Source organism: Ursus arctos, unplaced genomic scaffold, assembly GCF_023065955.2.
Source record: "Ursus arctos isolate Adak ecotype North America unplaced genomic scaffold, UrsArc2.0 scaffold_5, whole genome shotgun sequence".
In the NCBI taxonomy this organism is placed as follows: domain Eukaryota; kingdom Metazoa; phylum Chordata; class Mammalia; order Carnivora; family Ursidae; genus Ursus; species Ursus arctos.
Window position 1 is genome coordinate 71,097,661 of NW_026623067.1, and position 17,972 is coordinate 71,115,632.

At 38.3% G+C, this 17,972-nt stretch overlaps 1 long non-coding RNA gene across 1 annotated transcript in view; it reads right to left on the reverse strand.

The window, feature by feature from the left end:
- Positions 1-17,972, reverse strand: part of LOC113255117 (uncharacterized) — a 913,389-nt gene that overhangs the window by 270,449 nt on the left and 624,968 nt on the right. Inside the window, exon 23 of the long non-coding RNA XR_007190393.2 lies at positions 438-578. This is a non-coding gene — a long non-coding RNA (uncharacterized LOC113255117). The remainder of the gene's footprint in view (positions 1-437; positions 579-17,972) is intronic.

Sequence of the window (17,972 nt, forward strand, 5' to 3'; positions counted from 1 at the left end):
ATTAAGGAGTGCACTTGTCATGATGAGCACTGGTGATTAAAATAAAGATAAAAAATACAAATTAAAATATGTATGTATTTGCTTTCATTCTTGTGATGTGAAAGTTTGGGTGGCAATTAATAGCAACCACTAAATCACTAATTTTTATGACATTAACAACATACAACCTTGATCTATAGCCTTGAGAAATGAGTTCTGGTAAGTCAATTGTTTTCCTCCCACACTTTATGCTCTGTGTTGAGCTTGGCCGGAAGGGAGAGGCAGGAGGGATCACACATCAGAAATCATTCAACATTTCTAGAAATCCACTATGTATTCAAGTGTCCTTGTCTCCTGAGTGGTAAGGTTCTGCCTGTTGAAACCCTAAGACGACCCCTTTCACCAAAACAAGCATGTACAAAAGCAGTTGTGAGAAAAAAAAGAGATATGCTCCTTACCTCTCTCATCCTTCAGGAAGTGTGCTCTGTGTAGTTTTGGTTCCGGGGAACTGTACTTCTTCTTTCTCCCATAATCTTCTCTGACTTTCATGTTTCATCTTCTTAACTTTGAATACCTAAGCATCAAAGAATCTCAGTGTCCTGAGATAAAGAGAAAACAAGGCTCATGCAAACAAATGCACATTTTCAATGAGTCTCAAGGAACTGCATCCTTCTTAGACTGTGATCCCAAAGTGATTAGCCCTTACCGCCCCCTCCCACCTACCCTCAATGTAATAGCCGTACCAAAATATGTTTTGGTGGACTGAAAAATGGACAACTCCAAAAAAGGGCTATCGAAGACTATCTAGCTTATGAATGGCATTTTGCCCTAACTAGGAGGACAAAATGTCACTTTCTGTGGATTAGCAACTGTTGAAGTAAGGTTATTATCCACCTAGGACATAAAGAAACACAGGAAGTCTTCCTCAAAAGTTTTAAAGTAATTCTTGCCTCTAGACTTTGACTGATTGTTTTGCCTGAGTCTATAGCTTGTCTTCTCTTTTGATAGCATGCAGTCTGACCTGAACATTACTTCTATTTTGGCTATAAGCTACTCTTTGGACTAGATGAAATTTCACATGGCATAATGTGTATGCTTGTACTTTTATCACTCTCACTTCATAACTGGGACAGGCATATTAAATTGCCATGTGTTATTAAGTAGATTTTTATCCTTGATTTCCTGTGCTTCAGTAATGGATGAAAGCTTGGGAAGTTGGAGAAGGCTTTGACAATTGTTAATTTGACAATGAGAAGAACTGTATTAAGAAATATATTACAATTTCACAAAGACAGCTACTGGTTACTTTCCAGAAGTTTCATAAATAGCATGGATTGATGTATGTATGTTCTGGAATTTTCCAGATACATCACTATACTAATGATACTTCCAAGGTGAGTTTTTGTTCTCAGAAAGGAAGAAAAAGTTCAGTATCATTCAAACTGTTATTCAATATATCAAATAGTCATTTCCAATCATTTTTTAAAGATCCTCTTAAACACCTTAAGTACTGCTATGAAATGCAGAATAGAATCTCAAAAGAAGGGGTGCCTGGTGGCTCAGTCGGTTAAGCGTCTCCTTCAGCACAGGTCATGATCCCAGAATTCTGGGATCATGCCCCAAGTCCCGTGTTGGGCTCCCTGCTCAGCAGGGAGTCTGCTTCTTCCTCTCCCTCTGCTTCCCCCCCCCCACTGTGCTCTCTCTTTCCCTCTCACTTGCTCTCCCTCTCAAAATAATTAAAGAATATCTTTAAAAAAAAAAAAAAAAGAATCTCAAAAGAAAATAAAATCAATTTAACTCAACTTAAATTTATAATAAATATTTGTATAGAGAATTAAGCAATAAAACAGAGATTGAATAAATTTTTCAAAGTCTGATTTACCCAGATGTTAAATAAATGTTCTCTTACATCTTCCTATTGTTTGTTTTACATTCATTTATTTTAAAATAACTTTTTAAAGTAATCTCTACACTCAGCGTAGGGTTTGAACTCACAACCCTGAGATCATGAGTTGCATGCTCTACCAACTAAGCTGGCCAGGTTCCCCTGTATTCATTATTTTTATGAAATGTTGATATTAATGAATACATATGGAAATTAAGTCCATGTTACCAACAACTGGAATAAAGAAAGGCAAGAGTTATGCTAACAAAAGCAACTAACCATAAGCCACTGTGGTGAGGTGAATTTTGTTCCTCTAAAATTTATATGTTGAAGCCCTATCTCCCAGTACCTCAGAATGGGACGGTATTTAAAGGTAGGGCCTTCCAAGAGGTAATTAAGTTAGAATGTGGTTCTTATGGTAAAACGTAACCCAATCTGACTGTTGTCCTTATAAGAAGAGGTGATTAGGGCACACACACAGCCAGAGGAAAGGCCACATGAGGACACATGGAGAAGGTAGCAAGCCAAGGAGAGAGGCCTCAGAAGAAACCCAGTGTGCTGCCACCTTGATCTTGGACTTCTAGTCTTCAGAACTGTGAGAAAATAAATTTCTGTTGTTTAAATCACACCATTCTGTGGTATTTTGTTATGCAGCCCTAGCATACTAATACAGCTATCAATTAGCAGCACCAAGTCCTTTCAATCTGGAACCATACCCAAAATAACTATATTTTAGATTTCCAGTCAACTGTTATTTTATTTCACTGTAAACTAATCAGCTGGTTAGTAATCTGAATAATGGCTTGATGACAGATATTTTATGTAGTCTCTCACCAAACTCCAACCAAAAATGTCAGAGCACTGGAATGATTCTATTCTGTACATGCATCTTTGTCATAAAACACCATTTAATCCAAAACAAATAACTGAGATTCTACAATGACCTTTCATAAATGCTGGTGATTCATTCTTATATATAGACATCATCCCACGAGTTAAAGCAACAATTGCTAGCACCCTTGTAATATCATTGTGAAAATACAGCAAGATAAACAATATTCAATGGAAATAGATGCTCTTTTTTTCTTCCTTTTGTTAACAAGTATGTTCTTTGTTCCAAAATTTGTTTGCTCAGATTATTCATATGAGAAGAAGAGAAGTTATTGGGGGAAAAAAACGTTTTGTCACCGTTTGCAAGGCAGATGGAAAAGTAGGGAGTAGCAATGCCAGCAAATCTCACATTTGTTACAACTAACTTGAAAAGTAGCAGTTAGGGGGTTTACAATAGTCTAAATCATCCTATTTGCAACATCAACATATCAGGGCCTCTTTTACATTGAAATTGCTCTTGCTTAAGCATCCTACACAAGTGGAAGTGTTGAAAGACAACAATGATAAACCCAATCTTATCATCAATATCTGCCCCTCCTATGACTAGTAATGATTTCTTTTTTATGGAAACTTGTCAAAATAATTGTGCGTTGGATTGCGATGCGTCTTCATTTTTAAGGGAGGCTTAATGGATATATTTCCTGCATCATCATTTTCCCCAACATAATTTTGTGGACATTTGCTACCACACCTTGTTACTTTAGACAGAGTTGCTGAAGTTGTTATGACTCATACTACAATCGAGCAGGAGGTGGCTCAACCTTTCATGTGAAATAATAATTAGAGGCTTTTATCACAAACAACTTAAACACACAAACAGAGGCACCAAATTTCTAACTGTGAAAAGGTAGAAAATTCCATTTCTCCAGAGGAAGAGTTATGGAGCTAATATTATAAGAATTGTTATGTTTAATTTTGGCTTGTGCAGCAGGCTTTGGCCCATGCAATTTCTATTTACCCTATCAGAGATAAATTCTTATTTACAACTCCCTATCTCTGTAAAAGTTCATCGTGTTAAAGATTTTATTTATTTGAGAGAGAGAGAGAGAGAGAGAGAGAGAAAGCACAAGCCAGGTAGGAGGGGGTGAGGGGTAGACAGGGAGAAGTGAGTCAGGGCTCAGCTTGGAGTTGGATCCCAGGACCCCAGGATCACAACCTAAGCCAAAGGCAGATGCTTAACTGACTGAGCCATGTAGGCAGCCCTGTAAAAGTTTATTCTTTCATTTTCATCTTCTTAACTGTGTTAAAATAGTAGCCTAAAATCACACTCCTCTACTTGCAATGAAAAAAAAATCTTACATTAAGTGATAAGCTAAAATTATTTGAGTTGTAAACTGTACACAAAGATGGACTAGTAGATTCATCTTTTAGAGAATGATGTTCAGTCAATATTAAATGCACCATAGCAACTAACCCAAACTGATCATCTCATTGTATAAAGCCACTTTTTTTTTAAAGATTTTATTTATTTATTCGACAGAGATAGAGACAGCCAGCGAGAGAGGGAACACAAGCAGGGGGAGTGGGAGAGGAAGAGGCAGGCTCATAGCAGAAGAGCCTGATGTGGGGCTCGATCCCATAACGCCAGGATCACGCCCTGAGCCGAAGGCAGACGCTCAACCGCTGTGCCACCCAGGCGCCCCTTGAATCCCACTCTTATTTTGCTTATTTATTTGGGCATCCTGCTTAAACATGAAGAAGGATTTGGGGATCTAATAAAAAGCAAAAGATTCTCAAAATGACACCTTGGAAAAAACTGGGATGAAGTCCTCCCTGGCCTTATTAGGTTATGTCTGGCATGTTAGTCTTTTGTGTTCCAGAGGCTGCATTAGCTTTGTGGGGTATGTGTGTGTGCCTGTGTGTGTGCACATGTCCACGTTTATTAGCATACACTAGAGAAAGGACAAGTAGAGGAAGATAACTTTATACCTGGTGTGTACAGCATCCAGGCCTGTGGGTTTGTAACATCATGTATGTCTGTGAAATTGAAATTTTCCACACATAAGTACACTTTTACTGCATCAAATGTTGGTACATGAGAGAAGCTCGCAGGTTTGCCTTTTGGTGCAAGGGAAATGCAGACATTGAATATTCTGGCAAACTTTGTCTTCAAATATATTTCTTTAGATCCTCCTTTTATGGTTGCAGGTTTTGTTCATTTTATAATGAACAATTTGGTAGTGCTAGTCCAGGCATTTAGGGAATATCTGTTAGCCAAGAGTTAAGCTGAGGCACAGACTTCAGAGACTTGTAGATTTCAGGAACTAGATCCTTCACCTACGTTCTTTTGCCTTTCCATTCTCCAAGTTGTTTCTGCTTTTGGATGGCTCTGATGGCACATGGAGCCAAAATCATACAAAGGGTAGAAAAATGAAAGCATTCTGGTATATAATCTTAGGAGTTCTCTGATCTGGAAAAGAATCTCAACTATCTCCAGAAGAAAATAGATATGCAAAGCCAAGTTCTTTGGTTAAAAAGATTCAGACTAAAAACTACAAAAAGAAGATTATTACTCTATGCTAATCAGTGTTGCTAATTCATCCGCTTGGCCGTATTCCTTTTAGGGACAGATGACTGCTCATCAGCCAGTGTGACACAGGTAGTCAGGACTGAAGGTGGTGTTGGTAGGAATGAATGAGTGGGCAAGGCGATTATTGATTGGATAGTGTGGGCTGAGTGGTATGTATGCCACAGCTTGCTGAGATTCAGTATGGAGTTGGGGTATAGGACACAGACCTCTTGCTTCCTGTGCATAATCTCTAACCAATATAGCCTTTTTTGTTTTGTTTTGTTTTGTTTGTCTCTTTCGGATACTGTAGTATTTCTGGCCTTTCTCTGTATGTGTCTCTCTTACAAAGTCTCAAGGACACTGAGGTCAGGGAGGCCCATATGTCCTTTTACTATTTAGTTGTGTGAGATGAAAAGTCACAGGCATGTGTTTCACTGGGGAGCACCATTCTTCCCTCTGCAGCTCATGACAAGGAGGGCCCGTCCCAGATGTGGTTGAGAGGATGACTGCACTTGCATTCATTCAGAAATACAGTAAAAATGGTGAACAGTTCATAGTTTCTGGTAGCATGAAAACGGAAGAAAAAGTTGTGGCTCTTACCCAGGAAACTGGTTTGGCCAGAGGGAATATTTATTAGTGTTACCACTAAGACAGGGAGTGTCTACTTCTGACTCCCTTTCCCACTCTCATCCCCTTAGGCTTTCCACCATGTGGGTGCCTGTGGGTCTGCCTCCAATACAGGAATAAAAGTCTCTTCTTTTTTTTCCCCACTTCATTGGAATATTGAGGAGTACTGCACTCAAGGGCTTACTATTTCTGTCTTCCTAATAGTTTCTCTGGTAAAACCTGACCATTTTCCCTGCGGGGATGGAGAGAGGCCATTAACCAAATGTTAGTATACAAAAAAGCATTTCAGGTTGGACCTAAGGGATCTCAGACTGAATCTAGCCTTCAAGCTTCCACAGGTTATTTAGGAAACCTATGATCCTTTCATTACATAACTCCACGACCAAGTAGCATAGAGCCCATCACCCAGGAAAATTCTAGGCCAATCCATTTCCCATTGAATATTCTGGCATATTTTGATCATTGCCTTTGCAATGTTGGATTTAACTTTCCTTTATCTGTTATTCCTCTTTTACCTCCTTGAAAGCAGGAGCTGAGACTCGCTTTTTATACCTTTGTAGCTGCATGCGCACAGTCCATATTCCTTAGCTGAAAGACTGGAGCTGGAAAGTAGACATTGGCCCAGGGCATTGCTCCACTGGTAATGCAAAATCCTAAGTAATGGCTTAAACCATCCTAATAAAGCTTTTATCAACCCTTTATTTCTACTTTGCTCTGAAAAGATCACTCACAAATGATATATTTTAATCGAGTTGGATCCCTTCATCTTAGTATCCTTCATTTTTGCTTTCCACATAATTCATAGAAATAATAATTAACAAAAAAAAGCAATAGCCAATATTCATGCATTACTTGTTATATCCCAGGTGGTGTTTTAGGTGTTTTATACAGATAAATTTCTTTAAGTCATACAGTAAATTCATATAGTTTTATTTTACATAATGAAAATTAAGTCGGGGGGGGGTCCCCCTGCATTGACAAATTTGGTATTTTTTGAACAATACAGTGGCATTAGAGTTGCCTTCAGCTTAATTAAACCTTATCTTCCTGATTATAGGCCCCTGATCTCCCTTTTCCTAGAAAACTTAAAGTTGTTAATTCTCTCTCTGTCCCCGAGATGTAAATCTTCTACCAGCCTCTTGATAGATTTATAACCCAAGAGTGTTTTTGTCAAGGACCTGGGATCTATTCTTCTAAAATGTAATCATCAAGAGAGATAGCACCCCATCTCCAAGTCTCTGTGAGAAGGCAGGGGCCTACCTTCATAAGCAACAACTCACCAACACAGATGGCCTAATCACATTGACCAACCTCCCCCTAACAGCCTCCATTACTTTTTCTACTCGCTCACCCCTACCTTTAAAAACATCCCACCTTCGTTTCAGCAGAGTTGAGTCCAATCTCTCCCCTATTGCAATAGTCTTGACTCTTAACTACAATGGTATTGAATAAAGTCTTCCTTGCCTATTTAGCTCTATACATTGCAACTTTTCTTTGACTCTTTCAAACTTATTTTCAGCTTCCCACCAACATTTTACATGATCTTTCTCTTCCTCTTTGGTTCTCATAACCAAGTATTTGCCTTACTGTCAGCTATATCTTTCTAGAAATTATATATTCGTACCATCTTCCTTTCTGTCCATTCCAAGAGGGCAATTCTAACAGTCCTTCATTTATTCCTATGTCCCCAGCACTCTTTTCTGCATGTTCTTTATAAAATCAATTCGACCAACTTCAAAGAAAGTAATTTTGCTCCACGTACTGTTCTTTAGTCTGTTTCTTTCTTTTCTTTCTAGAATTTTCCTCCCACTATGACCATTTAATCTTTCCCCCACCCTCCATAAATGTATCTTCCATGTTCCCAGCCACACAAACCCAATTTCTGTTCTGAAATTATCAAAGTGAAATAGACGAAAGAAACAAAAAAGCAGCTATTTCAAAGTTTTCTAAAGCTTTAGATTGCATAAAAATCCAAGCTCTAGACTGCATTTATTTTTACCATTTTTGAGAATTATTTTTGAGGGTAAAATCTTCAGAAATGTTCACAGAGAAAGGAAATAGAGTTAATCTGTGTTCAACAAGTGGGAGAGAGGGAGCAAAGGTTCATGAGGCTGCCCTACTGCTCCAACAGCAGCAGCCGTTCCTACAACAGCAGGGGGTAGGCAGGCTGCTTACCCTTTTCTCCCGTGATGGATACATCCTGTAAACACCTTGTATTCCTAAGAGAATTCTTGGCATTCATGACATTGTTAATAATAATAATAATAGATTTAAGAAACCGATGAGTCCCCTGCCTCTTCCACATGAGAACAAAGCAGTCCTAATTATCTACCACTAGGAAGTCGGTGCCAGGGTGGATTTATTTCCTTTCCAAACTAGCATATAGCATCACAATTGATTTTCTTTTTCCAATTCTAATTTTCCAGACCTATTAAAATGACTCTAAACCAAACTGCTTTGAAAGAAATAATATTGGCTTTCTCCCATTATTCCTTTCTTTTCTCCCTTGTCTCCTTTCTACTAAATCAAATTAATCTGCTTTAAAAATAGAAAAGATAAGTGATTATATAATCTTCTAAGGGAGGCAGGAAGCTGTGGGACATAAGGCACAAATGAAATGCTCACACATTGGGCATATTTAGACAATATGCATGTCAATCCAAGCCTTTTGTGGCCCAGTACTGTGGGGATGTGGCAAATGGAGGTGGGGAGACTCTCCCCATCTGAGGCCCTCAGTGATATAAAGTGCCTTCCCAGGGAAAAGAAATGCTTCCACAAGCCCAGAGAAAATGTTACGATGCACTCTGAGCTCATGTAGTTCAGAATTACAGCCTGGAGGCAGTAAGGGCCCCTGTGACTTAATCCTGACACAGGAGAGAAAAAGGGACTTTTATCAGCCCAGTTGGCACTGTCACTGCGGCTTTAAAAATCTTATTTCAGTCTTGCTTTTAATTTATATGGGGGGAAAAACATACACAACTCAATGAGAAAGCAATAGAATCATTTCAGGTAAACAGTGAAGCTTTACTGTTACAGTAACAGAGGGTACTCAGCCCCTAACTCCATTCCTAAAAACTCAAGCTACAGTCCTGCCCATCCTGAAAAGACCAGACTTTGTCCAAAGAAAAGTCAGTTGAGGGGAAGGATGATATTCTGGGTGAACAGAGTTATTTTAAGAAGCTACCAGCATTTGCATTTCTAAACTATTAGGAGATAAAATGAAGGGAAATTTTTAAAATGCATATACATATATACATGTTTTAAAATCTAATTTGGGGTCACAGCTGTAATTGCAAAAGCTTCAGATTGTGTGTCATGCTGGAATAATGTCGTGTTAGTGAATGTAAAGCATTCAGCATTACTTTATGCCTCATTGCATCCTAAGTGCGATGCTATTTCAATACAACACCTACCACTTTTAGGTCTTTATGCTTAAGTATGTCTTGCTGGATGAAATCAAGCTACAAATTGGATGAAATTGGGTCCTCCCAGTTGATTCTACTGCTACAAGCTCCAAACCCAATTGTTTTCTAAGTCCAATTCCATGAATTCAGAATTCAAATTATCATGATTTCTTGCACTGAAAAATAAATACAAAAGCTCAACTTGCTGCAGAGAAGAAAAGCAGTTTTTTTGGCCACAAAAATAAAGTTAACTTTTGTTCACACGGACTCAGAAACGGAGCAAGAAATGCTAGAGAAAACATAACTTACAGAAATCTGAGACATAGTGTATCCATCGCTTAGGCAAAAGAGGTCTTTCGTTCGATTTCATCCAAAATACTTCATAGGAAAACTGCTCTGTGTTCAGTTTCCTTTCATCCTTGCAAGACAGATCAAGTCATTCTACTGTCACCTACATTTGTGGTTGCAACAAATTTACAGATTTTTAAAGATCCCAATGTCCATCCACTTGGCAGGTAAAGACGCATTTGAAAAGATGACCACGTCCATTAAGTCTGTTCACTCCACCCTCAGAGGATTTATGTTTCACTAAATCATACAGAGTGTGGTGAAATGGGATACAGATTTTTAGTGTAGCAGAGAAAATTAAAATTGAACCTATCTGGAATTGGATCTAGGTTTCAAATGGCAATTATTACTACTGCTGATTTTGAAGATCCTTAAATTAATTCTCACGAATTCTTTTCATTGTAGAAACAAAAGCGTCTTCAAAACAGTAGTATTTTGGCTGGCAATACTCTTCGGAGTAACTCCAATAAAACAAATTGCTAAAAACAGTCAGAAGTTTTTATTCTACACACATATTTTAATTATGCTACTAAGTGATGGCCATATTTTTAAGACAAAAAATAGCTAACTAAAGAAAACTACTGTACTATCCACTGGTGGATATTTTAATAACTTATACAAAAACTCATACTTGATCCTGTTATCAAAAATAATTAAACTTGCCAATAGCTACCTTAAGAGAAAAAACAGACTAAAATATGGCACTATAAGTGGATGTATTTATTTTCTTCTTTTTTTAAAAAAAATTATTTATTTTAGAGAAGAGAGAAGGAGTGGGGCATGGGAGGGTAGAGAGAAGCAGAGGGGAGGGGAGAAGGGGGGAAAGAATCTCCAGCAGACTCTGCATTGAGCCCCACTCTGGGCTCTATCCCACAACCCTGAGATCAAGACACGAGCCAAAACCAAGAGTCAGACACTCAACCGAATGCGATGCCCAGGTGCCCCCATCTGCTTTTTATTTTTATTTTTTTTCAATGGAAGAGAGAGTATATTGATAATGTAGTGGGTAAAGGCATTCTAGTAAATGACAGGAGCATTATGTAGGGATTATCCTATCTCAGATCAGGCATTAGGATTCTCTGACATAGGCCTCATCCCTCATAGGAGAACCTGATAATTCAGACCACGCCATCCTGGGAAAACTACACTGACTTAAACTAGAGGAAGACGCAGAGTCATCAACACCAGATAAAGACAACTTATAAACAATAATTCCATCCATCATTCTGAAGCAATGAAAAAGTAAAATCGTAAGGAAAGCCACAGGCACAAATACTTCAGTGGGCTGGAAGGAGGCACTGACAAGATGCAGTTCTCCCCTAACCACACACCCAAAAACAATCCCAGTTGATGTTTGGGATCGTGGGGGTAGTTTATGATTCTTCCTTTTATGCAGTTCTGATTTCTGTTCACAGACTATGACTAGCTGTTCAGCTTTTCTCCTCGATGATCTCTGGCCAGTAATCTAGGGACTAGTTCCAGGCCTATCTTCCCTGTCTTATTCTTAACCAATCTCAGTCACTGCTGCCAAGTCCTTTACCTAGAATCCTCCACACCTAAATGGGGTAATCTGCCTTGATGATTTTCCTTACTGATTTAATTTACTAGTCCAGACAACTAACACAGTCTGTTGACCTCCCATGCCCAACTCTCAAACCCCCCCAAAACTAACCTGGGAAAATTAGAAGTGTGAGAGGGAATCACAATTCTGAGGGGCAAGGGAGAGAGAAATGTATGCATTTCTATGTACACTTCATACATACAGTCAATGCTCATTATTTATTCGTGGGCTCTGTATTTGCAAATTTCCTGACTTTTAAAAATTTATTTGTAATCTCCCAAATGAATTCTTGCAGCATGTTCACAGTGATTTGTGGTCATGGGTAGAGTGGTGAAATATGTGAGTCCCTGATGGGCTGAAGTCCAACAAGGCGATGCTCTGCCTTCCTGTTTCAGCTCTCATACAGCAAACAAGTGTCCCTTGTGTGGTCTTTTAGTGTCACCATTTCCATATTTTTGTGCCTTTGTTGGTAATTTCGCTGTTTAATATGGCCACCAAGTGTAATGCTGAGATGTTGGCTGTCCAGGGTTCCTAAATGCGGGCCGCCTGTGATCTGCCTGACAGAGATAAGCTTTATTCAGGCATGACGTACAGTGCTATTTGTAATTAAATGATAATAAAAACAGTGCATGCCAAACTTTGTGAAATGTAACCAAAAGAGAAAAGAACACTGATTAAAAAGTATAGCTTTAAATATGTACATCTAGAAATTAGATTGAAATTAGTATTCTGAAACTATAATGAAGGAAACTTTAAAACCGATGACATAAACATGGTCTGAATAAATGGAAAGGAATTTTATTTTTTCAGTAGGACAACTTAATGTTATAAAAATGTCAATTCTCCTAATTAATATATAAATTCAATGCAATCCCACTCACTTTCGGCTAGATGGTTTGATAAATATACTTAAATTTACACAGAAAATAAAGACCACAAATCTCTGTTAGATAAATACAAAAAAAAAAAAAAAAAAAAAAAAACGAAGGGACACTTGTCCAACCAGATATGGCATTAGCACAAGAACAGACAAATAGATTAAGAGAGAGTACTCAGAGATAAATGTGTATCTGGGAACTTAATGTATAATTTAACCCAAAATGGAAAGGACGGTTTGTTCTTAAATGGTATGGGGGAGACTGGCTCATTTTGTGGAGTACAATAAAACTGGCCCACAACACTGCATGCAAAGTTGAACTCTAAATCAATTGAAAACCTATCAACTTAATGGGAAAAATGTAGAAAAACATCACTGTGAATGAGATGGATGAAGAGGTACATCTTAAACATGATATTAAAAATACAAATCATCGACCAAATAATTATAAATAGATAAAAATAAGAGACCTGTGACAGATTGAGGGAAGATATTTGCAATGTTTAAAAAGAGTATGTATTTAATTTTTTTTTAAATTCCTTTAAGCCAACAAGAAAAAGACAGGAAACTCCAATGGAAAAATACAAAGGAAATGAATAAGCATTCTAGAGAAGGGGAAATTAAAAGCCAAAACACTAACAAATATAGAAAAATGCTTGAATTCATTAGTAACTAGAAAATGAAAATTAAAAAAACAATATAATAGCAACAAGCCATCTCTTTAAACTGATAAAAATTAGAAACCTAGAAAACACCAAATGTTGGTGAGAATGTGAAGGTGTAGTCATTCTGAAGAGCATTCTGGCATAATTTGTCAAATTCAGTATATTCACACCCCCTGGTACAGAAATCTCCCAATTCTTACATAGGGTTGAGGAAGTTCATCAGACTATAATTTGCTATGTCAGGGCTTTGGAGACAGACACCATATCCAACACTAGGAGAGCAGACAGGTTAATGTGGATAAATGCACACCCCAAAGTTCTATGTAGCAGTTAGGAGCAACAGACTAAATATCCACCTACCTACGTAGATCTTTTAAAAAACAGTACTAAGAAAAAAAAAAAAAACACCATACACAATACCACACCCCTACATTACAAATGCATGCAAGACAAAACAATACATACTTGAAAAGACCAAGGATGATAAAGTCCTATGACCTAGAGGATATAATTCATTTGACCCTCTCCAAATGATTTACACATAATTAAGTCATTTAAAAATTATATTAGAAACAATGATATCATGATAGACCTCTATCCCCTGAAGATGTGGCATTTTTAGTGAGCCAGACAGTTCTTGATAAAAAGACCGTCTGGTCAGAGAAAATCCCTCATTATGTTTCTCACAGATCAGATTCTAATGGAAGTACTTAGTCCAGATTTGAGGCTCTCACTTTATGCAGAACCTTGATGAATGGAAAGCACATCTTGTTCAAAGAGCTTGGTGGCTGAGGTGACTGCAAATTACCTAATATGAAGAACACGGAGGTAAAGGAGAACCATTTTATCTTGAAGTACAGAGCATGTTATCTATCTCTTTTCAATTAATTTAAGAGCTCTCATGTAGAAGAGAGTCAAGACATTGCATATCGCTCAGGGTGGGGGTGGTAAAAGCAACAGGTGTTCCATACAGACAAGTAGATTTAGGATAAGAATAGAAAGGACACTTCTACCAGTGAGAAAAGTCCAGAATGGGCATTGTTACAGAATGAGTTCCTTGCCTGGTGCTTTTCAAGCAAAAGGTAGACATCATTTGTCAGGAATGCAGAGAGATTCCTGCCCTTGAAGGGAGGTAAAGGAGCCCGTAATGCCCCTTCTACCTTTTAAAATTTTGTAAATCTAAAGACTTTAAAAGGCTCAAATTTGGATCAGGCAATGATTCTCAGCTAAATGAGCTACTGAATTTTTAAAAACAGAGAATAATCATACAGTTTTCTTTCTCCCTGCACTATTTGTAATGATGGTCCATCCTTCTTCAACAGTTCCCAACAAAGTAGACAGACGCTTTGATGTTCCAAGTATTTACTCACACAGGAATCTGTTTTCATACCTATGATCAGAAGATCTCCACAGCCATGATCATGTACCATAGGCATCTGTTTTTCCCCACTGGGTTGGGAAGAACAACCCTACGGTGTGAAATATTCACAGGTGGAAACACCCCATATCACCGTATGATTCAGGTTTCCATAAAATTAACCAGCAAGCTTGCACCATGAGCTCCCTCAGGAACTCTATCATTGCTTGCATCCCTGGCATCTGAACTATTCCAATGGTATATTCTCACACTGTGCCTCAAAGACAAGGTTAGCTCATTTTTTCCCTCCTTTCTAAGTCTTACTCCTATTTTCTTTTCCCTTTCTTCAGTCAAACTCAGATTTTACCTTCAGGTATTGAAGGCACTGTTGGAAGCAATTATAACAGCACTGAAATGGCTAAAGCTTAAAATTTGATTTTCTAAATGAAATGAGTAATGGTGAACTTTATGCCTCCATCCTGTACACTCCCTAGAAAGTATACTCGTCAACTCTTATTTAGTATTAATGTGATTCCATAGTGAAAACAACTCAAGACTGGAGACATCATTCCTTCTTCATTTACCGGTTATTCAAAAACACTGGATTACACTTAGTTCTTTTTCACTGCAGGTATAACATTCTTACTCACACAACAGCACTTCCCATTTTCCAAACTTAATGAAAGGATCAGAAATCTATCTGTTGAGGATTATGAGAAGAAGAAAATAATGAAATCACTAAAACCAGATTTATGACATTAGATGCCTAAACTATGTATACATTCATGAACTCAGAGCTGTTCTAGCAGGTAACCAGCACACAACTTTGTGGATGGTCAGGGGTCAGCCAACAACAGATCTCAGGCCAACTCCAACCTATCGCCTATTTTACTAAGTATTATTGGAACATAACCATGCCCCTTTGTTTACATATTGTCTAAGGCTGTTTTTGCACTACAAAGTTGTTGACTAGTTGTACCTGGGACCATAAGGCCTGGAAAGCCTAAAATAGTTAATATCTGGTCCTTGCAGAAAAACACTCTCGACCTCTGCACTCCAGATCCTCTGAAGTTCTCGGAAGGGGACTTTCAGATCCTGAGTTCATCCGAATGTAATAAGCCTGAGTAAACATAAGTAAATAAAAGGTGCCACAAAGCTTGATGGAGAGGAAAGGTAGCACGGCAGGACAGGAAACTCATCCAGAGCAAAAGTATGAATTAGGATTTTATTAATTCACTAAACATAAATGTTTCAAGGGTCTACTATGTGTTAGTCACCTGGCCAGGCCCTCAGGACACAAATCAGAAAAAAAGAAGATGTGATTCCTATCCTCCTAGAACCTAGTATAAAATTCCCATGTTAAATCAACTTTGAAATACATCTAAGACTGCAAACTGTAATGAGTGCTATTACTTACCACAGGGTGTTGTGAGAAGTAAAGCTAACAAGTTTAAGGTGGACATCTGCTTTATTTTTTCCTGAACTTATTTCTCCCTTCTGGTAACGGTAATCCTCTTTCTTTAGGGAACTATGTCTCCCCAGTCTAAAGTGGGATTTCTGGAGAGGCTTGCAAGACCACCCTTTCCCTACCCACAGGGTTGGAAACAGGATAGCAGCTTGGTTAAATGGAGTAGCCCATGTTTGCAGTTACTGTGAATGGTGCGGGAACAGTTCCATGACTCAAGTCTAGCCAATCACAAGCCCTCCTCAGTATTTATTTATAGCAGAGGAGGGAAGTTATCCTTCTTCTTTCCTCTTTGGTCATAAAGCAGTAAAGATGTCAGACCAAAGCTGCCAAAGGTCTTATCCTCCTACATGTGAACTTGTAAAGAGATAGGGACAGACAGAATATATATATACATATATTAGAGAGACAGAGACAGAGAGACAGACAGAGGGTAAACTCATAACATTTGAGATCCTGGATTCAATCGTCCCTGGAGCCAAAGATAAACTACAAATTATCAGAAAAGTGGGTTTTCCATGTTAAGATCTCAGGATAAGCTTCCCCAGATGCTCATAAAAAGGGAATAGTTGTTCTGAGATTGATATTTTCAAAGCAGAAAAAGGACAAAGAGCTGCTGATGGTATTTGCCAAGTGTGACTAAAAACGACAGTGCGTATGCGTTTTGGGGGGGGGGGTAAGTATCAGGGGAGAGGTATATAAGAAAAAGAGAAGGGAAGTGAAATGTAAAAATTCAAATAGTAGGTAAGTGGAACTGCCTTTTGACAGGACAATGTCAGACGCCACTTAGAAATTAAAGACTATATGCACACAAATGTAAACACGGGCATTTCTATTGCTGTGCACCCTTGGATTCTGGGACCCCTCACTGTTCTTGTTTTCCTTAAATTTTTCAATATTTTTCCCATCTTCTTTGTAAACTAAGTCTCTTGTATGCAGCCACTTAATTCAGAATCCCTCCGACTGGGTCCCAAGTCCCCTTGTTCCCATTCAGTAAACTTGCCCTTAGCCACAATGTTAATTACATTCACTATATGGAGAACTACAAAATTCCTATCTTTATTTCAGAGTACTTTTCCAAATTTCAGGCACATATATCCATCACCCTATTGACATTTTCTCTTAATGGGTCTTGAATGAACTTCAAACTCATCAGATAAATCAAGGACTCATGAAAGCCTCCTCTAAAATTTCAGTTCCTCCGAACCTAGTATATGACATCAACATGGTTCAAGCCAGAAATCTAGAAATCATTTTTTTTTTTTACTACTTTCTCCTTCATTCCCAACATTCACTCTACTAGAAATCCTATGAATTTAAAATAGTGGTTCTTGAGGTGTAATCTCCTGGATTGTAGCATAAACATCACCTGGAAACTTGTCAGAAATGTAAATTCTCAGGGTTCACTCTAGACCTTCTACATCAGAAACTGATTTTAAGGTCCAGCAATATGTAAGTCACACTTAAGTTTGAGAATTCCTGAATTAAACTTTTAAACAACTGGACTTAGTTAACTCTTCTCAATCTCACTGCCATCTACCTAGTCAAAACGTCACTATCTCTAGTCAGCACTTCAGAGCAGAATCCTAACTGATGTCTATAAGCATAAACATTACCTCCACTGCATTTTATTTTTCACAGAGAAAATTATCTATGTTACCTCCATTTTATTATCCTCTGTCCCTTGGCATATATGAAAATCCATTCAGCAATGCTGTGCCCTACTCTTGAAGCCAGCCTGAAGCCCTCCAATGTTTGGAATCCCCTCCAAACACTGGCACAAGTTTCTCAGGAGGATTTTCCGGCTTGCTTAGTCTGTTTTAAGCTGCTACTGGTTAGGTTAGCAAGCAGCACAACTTCATCCATTCATTCATTCATTCATTCAACAAACATTTAGCACCCACTACATGGCACAGATGATGTTCAGTTCTTGGAGTCCAAAGGTAAGATAGATATGAGATTTGCCTACACTAAGTATCTGGTCTCACTGAAGGAGATGGTAAACTGGTGCTAAGAGCTAAGTGGATAAGTGACATGTGAATAAGTCTTCTGAGGGAAACAAACCATCTACAGTATAACAGGGGGTGTATCTTTACACAGAGCAATGAGGAAAGGGCTCAAAAAGATGGGACCAGCTATGTGAACTGCAAGGAAAGAAAGGTAGGAAAATAGGTGCAAATGATCTGAGGCACTTTAAAACTTGATGGAGTGAACCACTAAAAGGCCCATGAGGTTGGTAAGAAGCAAAGCAGGAGAAAGAGATGAGATGAGGCTGGAGAGCATGGTAGGGCCATATCATAAGGGCCTCCCAAATCAGTGTAGGCAGTTTAGATTTTATTCTAAAAGCAATAGCCACATTACACTAACTCCTCTTCAAGAGAATAGGCACGAAGGAGGCAAGGGT